At 44.6% G+C, this 14,665-nt stretch overlaps 1 protein-coding gene across 3 annotated transcripts in view; it reads left to right on the top strand.

Annotated features, from left to right (window-relative positions):
• The first annotated feature begins 4,861 nt into the window (after positions 1-4,861).
• HSPA12B (heat shock protein family A (Hsp70) member 12B) overlaps positions 4,862-14,665 on the top strand; it is a 57,839-nt gene continuing 48,035 nt past the window's right edge. Inside the window, exons 1-2 of one of the 3 annotated variants that reach the window (XM_075185755.1) lie at positions 4,905-5,089; positions 5,978-6,110. The gene's annotated coding sequence lies outside the window, so the exon portion shown is untranslated. Of the gene's footprint in view, positions 5,090-5,977; positions 6,111-14,665 lie in introns of all 3 variants that reach the window. The other 2 variants (XM_075185842.1, XM_075185671.1) reach the window with 2 other exon arrangements.

The raw sequence follows: 14,665 nt of genomic DNA, 5'->3' as shown, positions 1-14,665 counted from the left end.
TTTGAGATGAGGAACTTCTATTCAACCCTGGGATACTCTATAGTACACTTGTTATCAGATGTATGATTTACTCCAGGCTGTACACTGACGACCTGGTTATATACTCTGTATTGTACACTAGTCACTGGGATATATACTCTGTATTGTACACTGACGACCTGGTTATATACTCTGTATTGTACGCTAGTCACCGGGATATATACTCTGTATTGTACACTAGTCACTGGGATATATACTGTGTATTGTACACTAGTCACTGGGATATATACTCTGTATTGTACACTAGTCACTGGGATATATACTCTGTATTGCACACTAGTCACTGGGATATATATTCTGTATTGTACACTAGTCACTGGGATATATACTCTGTATTGTACACTAGTCACTGGGATATATACTCTGTATTGTACACTAGTCACTGGGATATATACTCTGTATTGTACACTAGTCACTGGGATATATACTGTGTATTGTACAGAAGTCACCGGGATATATATTCTGTATTTTACACTGGTCACCGAGATATATACTCTATATTGTACACTAGTCACTGGGATATATACTCTATATTGTACACTAGCCATTGGAATATGTTCTCTGCATTGTACACGTTGGCTCCCACTTCTGTGAATAATCCACACCCTTAAATGAAGCCACTCCAATATTTGTCTTCTTGTCCTCATGGCACAAGCACCATCATTACTGAGGTTGAATATGGATGTCTGCACTCACCGTATCGCTCACCGCATCGCTCATCGTATCGCTCACCGTATCGCTCACCGCATCGCTCATCGTATCGCTCACCAGATCGCTCATCATATCGTTCATCATATCGCTCACCGTATCGCTCACCGTATCGCTCGCCGTATCGCTCTCTGTATCGCTCACCGTATCGCTCACCGCATCGCTTACAGTATCGCTCGCCGTATCGCTCACCGTATCGCTTACAGTATCGCTCACAGTATCACTCAGGTGCACCTCACTGAGCAGAGCCTCATTTGTTGGTTTGCAAATATGATATAAAAAATGAGGCAGGAGGCACGTTTCCTTGGAAAATAATTTTCCTATTCAATCTGTTTCCTTTCCATCCTCTGCAGACTGTTAATCAGGATGTCTTCTGTGGCCTGTGATATAATTGGGGAAATATGTGTCTTTTATTTTCCATATTTCTGAGGTTCTGTAGATTCTTATTGGAGCTTCTGTATTATGTCCCACCCCAGCAATCATTGTCATAGAAGGTTATTAGGAAGTAAAGGTTGGAGTGTGATATATGTGTGTGTAGACTGTATAGTGCTCCGTCTGCTGGGGATAAGATTGTTGTGAGCTCTGTACTTGACAACTTTGCAAAATTTACCCAAAGTGAAGCGAAATCCTCCTGAAAACAGGTCACTGTTAGCCTAATGTGGCCCCTCTGAGCGGAGTAATTTCCCCTCTTTGGAACGTCTACTGAGCAGCGGGTGAATCCATTTGTTCTTCTCACCTCCTTGAATTGTAAGTTATACGCTCAGTGCCCTCTTTATTAGGTACACCTGCTCGTTAATGCAATTATGTAATTGTCAGACGCCGTCCCTGTGCTATGTCCGCCGCACAGGGACGGACGCCTGCTTCTGCTGCTGAGCGGCTGGTTGCTAGGCAACCGGGCGCACTTCCGGGTCGGCGGTCGCGTTCCGTTGCTAGGCAACGGAACGCTTCTCAGTAATTCCGGCGGTGGTGTTCAGCGTCACCGCGCCGATGATTGGTTAGCAGCCCCTATATTAAGTACACTCTGGCACTTGAATAGTGCCAGAGTATTAGGTCTCATCCTAGCTCCAGCGTTCCTGTGTACTTTTCTCCAGTGTTTCCTGTGTATTACCCGGCTTGTTACTGACTACTCCTGTTCTGTGCTCCTTGTGAATTTGACCTCGGCTTGATTGACTACTCCCTCCTGCGCTTCTGACCCCGACCCGGCTATCCTGACTACGGTTTTGGATTTCCCCTGTGGCATCTCCTGAATTCTCAGTTTGGACCCGGCTTGTACGACACCGTTTTCATCTATCACTTCACTGGTTACTCCCTCTGAGGACGGCGACCTGCGTGTCTCCCGCAGCTAAGACCATACTCCCTTGCGGGGGTTCCTGGCGAAGACCTGGGACACGTTAGACTCCGCACCTCTTTGGTGAATAGTGCAAAAACCAGTAAGCAAATACCCTGAGTCTGTGACACTAATCAGCCAATCATGTGGCAGCAACTCAATGCATAAAAGCATGCAGACATGGCCAAGAGGTTCAGTTGTTGTTCGTGTCACCAGACAGGGGAATAAATGTGATCTAAGTGACTTTCACCGTAGAGTGATTGTTGGTGCCAGATGAGGTGGTTTGTTTATCTCAGATTCTCCAGGAATTTTCATGTACAGTCTGCAGAGCTTACAGAGAATGGTGCGCAAAACAAAAACCCCAGTGAGCGTCAGTTCTGTGGGTGAAAATGCCTTGTTAATGAGAGAGGTTGAGATGAGAAGAGGAAAATCAGGGCAGCACGGTGGCTCAGTGGTTAGCCCTTTTGCCTCACAGCACTGGGGTCATGAGTTTGATTCCTGACCATGGTCTTATCTGTGTGGAGTTTGTATGTTCTCCCCATGTTTGCGTGGGTTCCCTCTGGGTGCTCCGATTTTCTCCCACAATCCAAAAACATACTTGGTTGCTATACAATTGACCTTAGGTTGTGTATGTTAGGGAATTTAGCTGTAAGCTCTATTGGGGCAGGGACTGATGTGTGTGAGTTCTCTGTACAGCGCTATGGAATTAGCGGCACTATATAAATAAATAAATGATGATGATGATGAGAATGACCACACTGGTTCAAGCTGACAGGAAGGTGACAGAAATCAAATAACCATGTGCTACAACAGTGGTCTGCAGAAGAGCATCTCTGAACGCACAGCACGTGGAATCTTGATGTGGATGGGCCACAGCAGCAGAAGACCACACAGGGCTCCACTTCTGTCAACATAGAACAGGAAACTGAGAATACAGTGAGCACAGGCAGATGCCTTGTGTCAAAAGTGCAGGCTGGTGGTGGTGTAACAGCATGGGAGATGTTTTCTTGGCCCCTTAATACCAACTCAATTGTTTAAATGCCTCAGCCTACCAGAGTATTGTTGCTGACCTTGTGCATCTCTTTATGGGCACAGTCTGCCCATCTAACGGCTGCTTCCAGCAGGATAATGCGCCATGTCACAGAGCACACATCATCTCAGCTGGTTCCTCAAACATGACAATGAGGTCAGTGTACTTTGATGCCCTCCACAGTCACCAGATCTCCATCCAGTAGAAGACTTTTCAGATGTGGTGGAACTGGGGGGTTCGTAGCATGAATGTGCTGCCGAAAAATCGGCAGCAACTGTGTGATGCCATCATGTCCAGTTCTCTAAGGAATATTTCCCGCACCTTATTGAATCCATGCCACAGAGCCGTAACCAGGGCTGTGCAATGGTGGCGCAATGCTGTAGGGTGCGCAGTTTCTGAATATTTGGTTAAAATGGAGGGGTATGGGGGTGGCATTTTTCTTTTTTGCCCCAGGGCTAAAGTTATGACTCTGCCATGCCACAAAGAATATAAGCCGCTCTGAGGGCAAAGGGGGGGTCCTACCTAGTACCTAGGTGTACCTAATAAAGTGGCCACTGAGCGTAGGTTACCCTTCTGTTCGGGCTGCAGGAACATGAACACAAGGCATTAGGGGGTCTATGCACCATTACAATGTGGTGACATTAAATATGCATCGCTGCATATCACAGTGATGTATATTTATGCAACGCTGGAATACACCATGTTGGGGCTGCTCTGTGACCCCCCTCCCCTGCTGCAATCTATTTTTCCTATTTACCGGCAGCCTAGCACAGCATTTCCACTGTAACAGAGTCTGCGAAGCCAGGGAGGCTTCAGTGAAATCCCATAGGAAAAGACAGGTAACGCCATCCTGAGAAGACAAACGTAAAGTGGATTCTGGCAGGAGAAATCTTTGACTTCTCCCGCAATAAGCCCTTGATGCATTCTGCGATGGCCATCTAACCGAGAAAACTGCTGTTTTCCCCGTTTTAATGGCTCATCGTTGTGTGATGCACAGACCCCTAAGAGAGGAATCACATTAGGATGTAGACAGTGTAATCTTTATGACTGAGTGAGTCAGATCCATCTCACCCTCTAACCATACTCGCCGACTTTCTTCAGCTCCCTTCCGGGAGCCAGCCAGTGGAGGGGGGCGTGACGGCCAAAATCGCGCCATTTTGGCCCCGCCCCCCGCGATTCACCGGGAATCGCGGCGTTTGGGGTCTAATTCTGCCCACTTCACTAGGAAGTGGGGCACTTCCTAGTGAAGTGGGCAGAATTCGGGAGATTGCCACACTCGCCCGGGAGTCTGGGAGACTCTGGCAAAATGCAGGAGTCTCCCGGACATTCCGGGAGAGTTGGCAAGTATGCCTCTAACTGCAGATTGTTGATGGGGGAAATTGTGATATGTCATTTCTCATGCAACAGACACCAACCTTCCCCAGGAGAGGAAACAAGAGATAAATGAAAGCGAGAATCAGATGAACGAGAGGAAGAAATAGACGAATGCGAGAGGGTAAAACGTAGAACACAGAGATGCAGAACTACAGATAAAAAGTAAAGAAAGAAAAGGAAATTCTGGATGAAAGGAAACTGCGAGAGGTTAAACTAGAGGAAACATACTCAGGGATGAGGAAGCAGAGCCAGGAAGTAATGATAGAAACACAACCTAAAATAGATAGATAAAAACACTATAATAAAAAAGAAACAAAACAAAGTTAAAATTAAATAAAAGTCGGTTTAGGGAAAGCCAGGAATTCTAGAGTCCGCTAGCTGCTAATGTTCCCCTCCCTCGGGACTCCTGACCCTGCCTCCTCATCCATCTGGGATGGCAATTTAAACTATTGCTGGGCTGGGAGTGACTGGGCTGCAAAGAGGAAACAGGGAAGGAAGGTTCAGGCTGCCGGAGAGAGGAACGTAGGCTGGGAGAGGAAACCTTCTCCAGACAGCTCCATAGGAAGCCGCTCTGCACCATCTACTCTGCAAGAAGGAGCCCCAGGAACAAGGTACCGTGTCAGGAATCTCATCATATAATAACTTACACTGGTGGTCCCAGAGATCACCATTCATTACACTATAACCGGCTGCTGTTGTATCTCAGCCACCAGCACTGGGTTAGAGACCTCTGTAGTTCAGGACAAAGCAGAACCTGTACAGCTCAGTAACTGTACCTGTGATTCTGCTGCACGTCAGACAATGTGACACTCAGATGTCTTTCTGGTTTCCTGCTGGAATGTTAGTTTATATTTGTATACAGCAGAAAACAGGAGTCCAGGTAAAATGATTTGTTAGTGAGTATCTGAAGGATGTTTCACCAACTGCAGTTGTGTTGCAAATAATAAGTTGTAGGAACAACATTTATGACACTAGAACAGCGATGGAATTGCATGAGTTGCACCATCTCAGGGTGAATTTTGCATATCTGCGTAACATTTTTAAAATTAGCGCAATGTGCTATTGAAATGTTGCACAAACACAGGAAAAAATGCAACATTACCCTTAGCAAACACCTCTAGGACACTGCACAGCTGCAACACTACCTGGGGGGCAGGAGGTCAGTTTGCCCAAGATTTCTGCAAAGAATTTCAAGCGCAGACCCCACGGTTACTGCAGCAGTGCACAAGTTACCCCATATCAGGGGCCGGGGGGGCGGTCCCACAGTGGGCTACTTTGGGATCACTTCACTACCTGCATTTTAGTACCTTTAAAATGTTCCTAGTAGGCTGTTGAGCTGAGCCCCCCTCCAACCCCCCCATCCCAGTCTAAAATTCACCCCTGGTCACACCCGCTCAATAGGTTCACTGCAAAAACAAATAAATAATATTACAATGCTCAGAAAATGAGCTTTAGTTCCTCACCACCCTGACTCCATAAATCTCACTCACTGAATCCAGGTCTCTGCGTCTGATCACAGACATAACTCCCTGCAGTCTGTGATACCTGGGAACTTATGGCCATGGACCAGCTGGAACTGGGGTGTTTGAGAACTTCATCGATGTGCAGACTGCAAGGTGATAAGTGAGACAGGTTAGTGGTATCACCTGAAGTCCTGCACAATGTTAGTTCAGCAATGAGTGTTCAGAGCGCATAAGAATATTAAATACATTTTCACCCCTTCCCACAGTGACCGTAGCACTTGTGGATGTGTAGTACTTGGCTGTCAGGCGTTTCTGTCCCTTGAGCAGGTGCCATTCTGGAGACGAGTGAAGTAGAAGAAAAGGGAAGAGACGGCTCAAGCGGTTGGACTTGGAATCAATTAAAAAATACATTTTCTTAAGTTGACTTGTGAGAAGTACCTATAGGTAGTGGTATAACCTGCAACATCAGTCTGATTGCTGATATTTGGCATCTGAAGACTATTGTAGAATGGATTACACACATTTATTATTGGCGTTTGGTTTTGTGGAATCTATAATAAATGTGCTGCATTTCTGGCTTATTCTTTGTTATTAGAGAAGAGCAAGATTCAAAGTAGAACAGGCTGTTTCGCAGACCGTATAAACTTTGCATTTTTGCTCTGACATTCCTTCCTAGAGTTGTAAATTCGCATTTTGTGGACATTACATTCTATCCAATGATGGTGAATTCAACCAGCTGTGTGGTGTGATAGGCATGAGCCCAGTGCTTACATACAGAGTACAAGCCCAGAGGCCACACAAGAGGTAACTGGGGGCTTTTTACACGTGACCCGCAGTGCGTTTCATTTAGCAGAGATGCACCTGTGTATCCAGCTACAGCGCACAAAGACGTACGCCCACATTACGCCCATTACACGTGCAAGAATATAAATGTACATCACTTCCCTCTTTATCACTATCTCGTTACCACCAAACCAATAATTAATTATAACTTTTAGATTTTTCTGCTAAATTGCTGCTCAGCTGTCATTTATGTCTTATATCAGGAGAGTGAGGGGACATCATGTCTTTGTCATACGTGTTTTAATCAGCTGATCAATTTATTGTCATTTTGGACTCAGTCCATGAATTCTGTCACCTGTAGACCTGGAGGAAGGAACAATAACATTACACATGTACTGACAATTTTGTCATTGGTTTTCTTGTGTAATGCGATATATTTGCTGTAGTATGGAGGTTAGGTGTAGAAGTCTCCCCTGCGGATATTATCTTATAAATTCAATACAAACTCAGTTTCCTGTAAGGAATATAATTAGGGGAAATAATACACAATAACTTCCTGACATGTATATTATACTATGTCGTTTATATTTTATATTTAGATCACTGACGAACTTGTTCTCTCCGTTCAGCTTTGTAAGTTTATTTTATCCAGAGTTTGAAGTTCATTGTTTTAGCTAAACTTCGCTGTACTAAATTTTTTGGGGGATAATATTCCATTCTCCTTAGACCCGACCAACCTGCAGCGTGTGATGTGTAGACCACCCAGTGACTCAGACCTCTCCCACGGCTGGTCCAACGCCTCTTCCTTCCCGTGTAACTGGGGGTATATGGGCCTGCGGGGGATCTCCAGCCCTCAACAATCCCTAACAAGCTATTTTTAATAGAACAATAAGACGTACAAGTGAAACCACTTCACTTCTCCTCCCTGTGATGAATTATGGATAGGAAGGATCTCCTGCACCTTATCCTCGTCCGGTATCCTGCAGCAGATTGTAGCTCTGGGTTCCAAAACCTCCTCCTTGGAGGGTCGGTTCGTCATTTCCATATTACAGTAGAAAATATTTCATAGTCACACTCATTTTTATCATCCACCATAATTCCTCAGGACCAGATAATCAAAGATTCAAGGGCTGATTTAATAAAGGGCAAAGAACTCTATTGTATCCCTAGCAATAGGGCTTATTCTTTCTTCGCTCTACAACACAGGCTTACCGCCAGTGATAACACTGTGTCCCTGGGGCTTATTCTCTCTTCGCCCTACAACAATGGATTACTGCCAGTGATAACACTGTGTCCCCGGGGCTTATTCTCTCTTCGCCCTACAACAATGGATTACCGCCAGTGATAACACTGTGTCCCCAGGGCTTATTCTCTCTTCGCCCTACAACAATGGATTACCGCCAGTGATAACACTGTGTCCCCGGGGCTTATTCTCTCTTCGCCCTACAACAATGGATTACCGCCAGTGATAACACTGTGTCCCTGGGGCTTATTCTCTCTTCGCCCTACAACAATGGATTACCGCCAGTGATAACACTGTGTCCCCGGGGCTTATTCTCTCTTCGCCCTACAACAATGGATTACCGCCAGTGATAACACTGTGTCCCCGGGGCTTATTCTCTCTTCGCCCTACAACAATGGATTACCGCCAGTGATAACACTGTGTCCCCGGGGCTTATTCTCTCTTCGCCCTATAAGAATGGATTACCGCCAGTGATAACGCTGTGCTGCACAGAATTTTTTGAAGGGTTTTTAATTTTTTTTTCTTTTTTTAATATTTTTGTCTCTTTCCTGCCTTCTTATTTTTTGTACATTTTCCCGGCGCATGTGCGAGACACCGGAGATCAGCCCGGCGAAGTGGGAAATTAACCCTTTCTGCTCCAGGCCAGTGTTGCCGGGGACAGCTGAGAGATATTTTTTTTATATAAACTGCGTCCATAAGGGATTTTATCTCAGCGATCCAAAATCATCCTATGCTCGGGAGACGGTGGCCTATTGATAAATAAGCCGCTAATCCTCACCCTGGGAAGCGTGGACGTATTGTTCATCTAAAACAGGCCTGTCCAATCTGCGGCCCTCCAGGTGTTGTGAAACTACAAGCCCCAGCATGCTTTGCCAGTAGACAACCTGTTGATAGCTGGAAGGACATGCTGGAACTTGTAGTTTCACAACATCTGGAGGGCCGAGGTTGGACAGGCCTGATCTAAAACGTCATCACTTTGGCGACTGGCACCCATGAAAATTCTTCAGATTTTTATATCAGATACACATAAAATTATTGCAAAAAACTTTTACATTGATGTAATTATTTATTAAAATCCAACCTGAAATTTAAACAGACTAAATTCTGAGTGACTCTTTTGTTGCTGCTTATTAGTGATAAATCGTGAGATTGGAAGAGGTCACTTTTTTTAGAAATTACTGGAGGTTTCAGGTCTCTGTTTTTATGTAAAGAGGTGATGAAATCTCTTCTCACATAGATTTGTGGTGGCAAATGGTATCAGAATCCGCAATGCTGCCTTTGTCAGGTGTGATAATGTACTGAGGACACCACAATTGTTCCAGGTCCATTTTTTCCAATCTTCATTTAAGCATGTGAGCATTAGCTCGTATTTCAATGAGATCATCCCTGATTAACTTACCATCGTTCATGTATCTAAAAATCAAGATGTTTTCTGTTAAAATTCTAGCGTGACGACTCATGCCCCCATAAATGTTGCCTCGCACCCCCCAAACATAGGCAACCTCTGGCTCTCCAGCTGCTGGTACTTGTAGTTCCACTGGAGAGCTTTGGGTTGCATATGTTTGATCAGAAAGGGTCATTTTATATTGCATGTATCCATTCAGCTACTGTAACTCATTCCGATAAAGCAGATTGTATCAGTCACCCAGGGGCAGGGGGGAGGGGGATCTGCCCCCTGGGGCGGTGCCATAGTAGACTACCTTGGGCTTGGTCACCGGCCCACCTGCATTTATTTTTCATTTAAAATTTTCCTAATAGGCTACAGTCGAGTCTTGCCCCCAGGCTAAAATTTGTTATCTCTCCCCTGCATGTCAGGCATTCATTGATACCCTAAAGCAGGATATCACTAAAGTAGACAAAACACAGCCTCAGTTCCAAATCACCTACAGGTGATTTTCAGCAGCTGGTATTTGTAACAAACTTTTCTTAAGATTTTAATAATGACAGATTCTTCCCAGTGTAGCCCCTTGTAGCTGCGTGTAACAGAGTTCGGTTATTTCACCTCTTTTCAAACACAGTGAAGGATTATAAGGGTCACTCACATTCGTTGTGGGCATGGATTAGTTCTGGAGACCTGGTGGGCACGAAGTAGGGTTCAAAGACTTTGATAGATTCCCAATGGATCTCCTCACTAGACCAAACAGTAGATGTAATAGCAAAGGCAGACATCTGGTCCTCCTGGAACAGGTCAGGACTCCCTGCGGACAACTGGATTGGATCTGGATTCCCTCTTTATACCTTAACCGCATCTGGATAGTACTCTCATCTCTGGCAACTTTCTCCCTGATAATGGCAGCTTACTCTCTGTTACTGCCAGCTTGCCCTCAGACACTGGCAGCTTTCTCTTCGATACTGGCAGATCTCCCTTTGGAACTGACAGCTCTCACTCTGATGCAAGCAGTTTTCTGTGACTCTGACAGTAAAAAGGCACCTCCCTCCCTTAGCCTCTTCCTTAACATAAACTGAAAGTTCTCTCTGTTAGACTGACAGCTCTCTCTATTAGAGTGGCAGCTCTCTTTATGGCATTCAGCCTCTTTATAATGGCAGTGCCCCCTCCAGCAGCTCCTCCTCTCTGCCATCTCTCCCTACTCTGGTGGGCACAGTAATCACTGTGCAACTCACTTGATTTTGCTGTGCTTCCTCTCCTTTTTCAGCAACTCTCTCTATGTATACTGCGGTCCCAGAAATTGCTGCACCTCGTTCCTTGGCAGCGCTCTCCCTCCTCTGGTACCAAACTCTCCTCTACTAATGGGCTCTGATGGCTCTTCACTTCTGGCTCTTCGGGTATGCTGAGAGGTACAGTTTCCAGCCCCTGAGGAGCCTTGCACTGCTCCAGCCAGTGGTTCCTCTTCCCCTCTCTCTCTATTCCCAGGGCCCAGGCACACTGTGCAGGAGAGCTCCTGCCCAGGCGTTACACGAGAACATGAAATACAATACCTATCACTTCCGTCATTATCCCCCACAGACGTCCTCTTAAGTTATCTAAGAATTTCTTACTGTAATTGTTGCCTCATTGTGCAGTAAGAGAAAAGCTTCTAATTTGTCTCTTCTCTGGCTCCGGCCTAGTGTCTGCCAGCGATATCTCTATTCTGAAGATAAGTGAGCAGTATCAGGCGCCAAGTGGTCACACTTGTGGGATGTACGTTCCTCTACGCACAGCTTGTACTGTTATGTAAACAAGACGTTACTGGTGATTACCCCACTGCTCAAATCTCCTCTCTAATAATTTTAACCTTTGTCTGTGGATGAAACATTTTCAGTTCCAGAAAAATAAGATAATATGAACAGCGTTTATCCCTACGACTTACAGAGGAAATGGAAGGACGGTTCTCTAATGATAATTCTGTGGTCCTAGCCGGGTTTTTTTTCATTGAAGTGAGGGAAATATTACAAAGATATTCCCATCAATACAATCTATTGGCATCACCATTTCAAACCATACTTTTGTAAATTCCCAGATAGGCCTGGGATGGTGATTTCATTGTGGTTGAAGTAGGATTGGGAATATTTGCATAACGGGGTGAATATTTCGGGAACAGTTTTGAAAATGTCACTCAGCTCGTTCCCCTCTCTTGTAAGGGCTTAGAGTTTTCTACCCCAATAAAATATCAGCTTTTCCATTGCCAACCTGGAAACCCAACACACTTGAGTGGGCACCATCTACACAGAAACTTCTGTGACTGCAGATTTTGATTGGTCTTTCCGCTTACACATCCCCCATGCTGAAGAGTCTTACAGGGAAGGGGTTTGGCCTTAGCTATGAGACGAACCCCAAAGAGAAACAGCTGCATGGGGCAAATTGTTGGGCTCTGGTGAATTTTGCACCCAACCTGGGAGTGCAGATTACGTTTTCTGATGCTTTTTGGGGGAATAATACAATCATATTAAAGTTGGTAAGAAACAATTGGTTTTTGAGCTACACATTTCAGCTGACATCTATAAATTCAGTTTGAAAAGATAACAGTCTGAGCTCTCATACTCACTCTCTTCCATATTCCTAATAACTGTGAGCTTTATTCTCTGTTGTAATAACGATGTAGCTCTCTGCAAGACACTGAGAAGCTGATAGGTATATATATCAGGAGGGGATCGTGTGATAGGTATATATATATCAGGAGGGGATCGTGTGATAGGTATATATATATCAGGAGGGGATCGTGTGGTAGGTATATATATATCAGGAGGGGATCGTGTGATAGGTATATATATCAGGAGGGGATAGTGTGATAGGTATATATATCAGGAGGGGATCGTGTGGTAGGTATATATATATCAGGAGGGGATCGTGTGATAGGTATATATATCAGGAGGGGATAGTGTGATAGGTATATATATATCAGGAGGGGATCGTGTGATAGGTATATATCAGGAGGGGATCATGTGGTAGGTATATATATCAGGAGGGGATCGTATGATAGGTATATATCAGGAGGGGATCGTGTGGTAGGTATATATATCAGGAGGGGATCGTGTGATAGGTATATATATCAGGAGGGGATCGTGTGATAGGTATATATCAGGAGGGGATCGTGTGATAGGTATATATATCAGGAGGGGATCGTGTGATAGGTATATATCAGGAGGGGATCGTGTGGTAGGTATATATATCAGGAGGGGATCGTGTGATAGGTATATATATCACGAGGGGATCGTGTGATAGGTATATATATCAGGAGGGGATCGTGTGATAGGTATATATATCAGGAGGGGATCGTGTGATAGGTATATATATCAGGAGGGGATAGTGTGATAGGTATATATATATCAGGAGGGGATCGTGTGATAGGTATATATATCAGGAGGGGATCATGTGATAGGTATATATCAGGAGGGGATCGTGTGATAGGTATATATATCAGGAGGGGATCGTGTGGTAGGTATATATATATCAGGAGGGGATCGTGTGATAGGTATATATATATCAGGAGGGGATCGTGTGAGAGGTATATATCAGGAGGGGATCGTGTGGTAGGTATATATATCAGGAGGGGATCGTGTGATAGGTATATATCAGGAGGGGATCGTGTGGTAGGTATATATATCAGGAGGGGATCGTGTGATAGGTATATATATCAGGAGGGGATCGTGTGATAGGTATATATATCAGGAGGGGATCGTGTGGTAGGTATATATATCAGGAGGGGATCGTGTGGTAGGTATATATATCAGGAGGGGATCGTGTGGTAGGTATATATATCAGGAGGGGATCGTGTGATAGGTATATATATCAGGAGGGGATCGTGTGATAGGTATATATATCAGGAGGGGATCGTGTGGTAGGTATATATATATCAGGAGGGGATCGTGTGGTAGGTATATATATCAGGAGGGGATCATGTGGTAGGTATATATATATCAGGAGGGGATCGTGTGGTAGGTATATATATCAGGAGGGGATCGTGTGATAGGTATATATATCAGGAGGGGATCGTGTGATAGGTATATATATCAGGAGGGGATAGTGTGGTAGGTATATATCAGGAGGGGATCGTGTGGTAGGTATATATATCAGGAGGGGATCGTGTGATAGGTATATATATCAGGAGGGGATCGTGTGATAGGTATATATATCAGGAGGGGATCATGTGGTAGGTATATATATATCAGGAGGGGATCGTGTGGTAGGTATATATATCAGGAGGGGATCGTGTGATAGGTATATATATCAGGAGGGGATCGTGTGATAGGTATATATCAGGAGGGGATCGTGTGGTAGGTATATATATCAGGAGGGGATCGTGTGATAGGTATATATATCAGGAGGGGATCGTGTGATAGGTATATATATCAGGAGGGGATCGTGTGATAGGTATATATATCAGGAGGGAATCGTGTGATAGGTATATATCAGGAGGGGATCGTGTGATAGGTATATATATCAGGAGGGGATCGTGTGATAGGTATATATCAGGAGGGGATTGTGTGGTAGGTATATATATCAGGAGGGGATCGTGTGATAGGTTATATATATCAGGAGGGGATCGTGTGATAGGTATATATATCAGGAGGGGATTGTGTGATAGGTATATATATCAGGAGGGGATCGTGTGATAGGTATATATATCAGGAGGGGATAGTGTGATAGGTATATATATATCAGGAGGGGATCGTGTGATAGGTATATATATCAGGAGGGGATCATGTGATAGGTATATATCAGGAGGGGATCGTGTGATAGGTATATATATCAGGAGGGGATCGTGTGGTAGGTATATATATATCAGGAGGGGATCGTGTGATAGGTATATATATATCAGGAGGGGATCGTGTGATAGGTATATATCAGGAGGGGATCGTGTGGTAGGTATATATATCAGGAGGGGATCGTGTGATAGGTATATATCAGGAGGGGATCGTGTGGTAGGTATATATATCAGGAGGGGATCGTGTGATAGGTATATATATCAGGAGGGGATCGTGTGATAGGTATATATATCAGGAGCGGATCGTGTGGTAGGTATATATATCAGGAGGGGATCGTGTGGTAGGTATATATATCAGGAGGGGATCGTGTGGTAGGTATATATATCAGGAGGGGATCGTGTGATAGGTATATATATCAGGAGGGGATCGTGTGATAGGTATATATATCAGGAGGGGATCGTGTGATAGGTATATATATCAGGAGGGGATAGTGTGATAGGTATATATATATCAGGAGGGGATCGTGTGATAGGTATATATCAGGAGGGGATCGT

This window comes from Mixophyes fleayi, chromosome 1, assembly GCF_038048845.1.
Source record: "Mixophyes fleayi isolate aMixFle1 chromosome 1, aMixFle1.hap1, whole genome shotgun sequence".
NCBI lineage: Eukaryota > Metazoa > Chordata > Amphibia > Anura > Limnodynastidae > Mixophyes > Mixophyes fleayi.
The sequence above is the reverse complement of the archived record's forward strand: the minus strand, read 5'-3'. Positions and strand labels throughout refer to the sequence as shown.